Source organism: Alosa sapidissima, chromosome 6 (genome assembly GCF_018492685.1).
Source record: "Alosa sapidissima isolate fAloSap1 chromosome 6, fAloSap1.pri, whole genome shotgun sequence".
Taxonomy (NCBI): Eukaryota; Metazoa; Chordata; class Actinopteri; order Clupeiformes; family Clupeidae; genus Alosa; species Alosa sapidissima.
The window spans coordinates 21,628,160-21,630,659 of NC_055962.1; positions in this window are offsets into that span (position 1 = coordinate 21,628,160).

A 2,500-nucleotide genomic window follows, 5' to 3' on the forward strand; every position below is an offset into this window, starting at 1 on the left:
GCCGTTCCTGTCATATGATAATCCAGAATAGCTCCTGCACCTGCGGGGGATGAGAGGGGAGGGGAGGGCAGCGAAGGTGCATGGCAGCCAAATGTGAGACGCCTGCTAGCGCCTCAGGTAAAACCAGTGAACCCTTTGTTCCATGTGACCTACCTTCATACTGATGTCACCTATTACTCTCACCATCACTGTTGTATTTATTTTCGGTTACACTTTACTTGACAGTATCGACATAAGAGTGACACTGTTATGAACGTGTCATAACAGTTCTGTCATTAGATGTCATTCGGTTTTTGTCATAACAAGTTAGAGTTAGGATTAGGTTTAGGGTTAGAATTAGGGTAAGAGGTTAGGATTAGGGTTAGGGTTCATATGTCATATGTCCTTGACAGTGTCATGTCACTCTTATGTCGATACTGTTAAGTAAAGTGTTACCTTATTTTCATTTGTGTTTTTTTCACTGGCTTTTTTCACTAAATACTCGACTTGATGATTACAGTTTTTCTTAGTCACTTTGGTGCATTTCTCGAATCATAATGCACATTTGTACAAAGGTTAGTACATTTCAAAACAATACAATTAGTGCAAACTGCACCGCATAGTGGATAACCTGCAAAAGCGTGTATCTTAGTAGTAGTAGTTATGCCTCAAAAGCAAATATTTATACCAATATAACGGTCAGTGCAATCATGATGACATGATGCCATTGTTTATGTCAAGATAGTCAAACTGTTTTGTCGGGTTGTCAATATGACAGTTTACTCTGTATTTTCTAATGAACAATGCGGAAGGCAGCACTATTTCTATTTCAAAACTACAAAGTTACACATTATTGTGTGTGGAGGGGGTTGATTGCAAGATAGTGGATACAGTATGTTTCAAAGTTTTTGTTCTGTTGACAGACATTGCGACAGTATAAAGAAAACAAAGGCTTTTACAGCATTGGGCAAATGAAAATGGCCAAATATACCACTGTACTGTACATATTTCTATACATCCTGATGTTCCTGTCTGTCAGGTCTCATATATTTATATAGACATACTATGACAACTAGTTATGACAACTATTTTCACGTAATAACACAAGCAATGAAATAATGCCAATTTGTTTTATGGGGTAGGACTATTCAGAATGGAACCAGTATAGTGCATTTTGACCAACATGGCATTAGCTATGGAAAACAAAAAGCATTACTATTTGTTCAAAATGTGGAAAAATTGCTTCAATTATATCCACAAGTGATAAAATGATATGGAGTTTGAACAAACAGTTTTGAGAATTACCATTCTGATCTGAGAAATGTGCCAAAACAACTGAAAAAAACCCTGTAATTTTCCATAATATGAAAAGTCAATGTCACAATAGTAATCCGTTTTGGCATCTTTATGTAATACAGTTGATAAATGGCAATAAACATATGTTGATTTACAAGAAACAGAACCTCAGAGGAGGGTATAAGAGTTACAGTATCTCATTCCAAGAAATTAGACATAATGGTTGTGTATGTTTCTAAGTGACACAAAGCATAGCGTATAAAAATATTTTTTTGCATATATATATATATATATATATATATATATATATATATATATATATATATATATATATATATATATATATATATATATTTGTTTTTGTTTTTGTGTGCCTCAGTGAAAGGGATTTGTTCTACAAACATATATAAAAAATGATATTTTAAATAATGTATTTCTGAACTGTGGAATAAAGTTAACATCAAGTGATGCTGTGATTGTAAATTTATCAACATTCAAATTGAATCATTGGGAGACATGATAAAACTGAGTGAAACCGAGGGCACTTATGAAGTTGGACAAGTACGGAAAACAGAGACACGCCGGAACAAAAAGCCGCAAAAAGAAATGGGTGTGTTGCCTACGTTTGGGAGCCCAAATTATTCTAGGATGACACTTTTGAATAAATTAGCATTTTTCTGTTTTACTTGTCTCTGTAGAGCATTGTGATGGAATGTTGTCACACTCTGGTTTTCTGATGGCTGGGTAACAAACACACACACACACACACACACACACACACACACACACACACACACACACACAGAAACACACGCAAATACACAGAAAGAGTGAATAAGTCAAAAGTGACAGTAAGTTTATTTCTTTCCTTGCTTGTCTTTCCCTTTCTGACTGAAACCAGATGTATGATGATAGCTAGTTGGCCTGACGACCGACTGTAAGATTTCATTGCCAGAGTTCATTCATGAAAGACTGCAGGACTATCACAAGCCTCACTCAACAATGTTGATCATTGTTCTTCTTCCTACTGTACATTATCATATAATAAAAATACCAATACTACTGGTACAAAAAAAAAACAGAAGGCTTCAGATTTTTAAAACAAAGTTTTGTGTCTCCCATTGGACTGCCATGTGTGTGTTTTTACAGTATTTGTAGAATTGGCAGCTCCTTTGCGAGACATTTTTTTAGTCCCTTGGTGCATGTGAGCGCCACCGTCTCTATT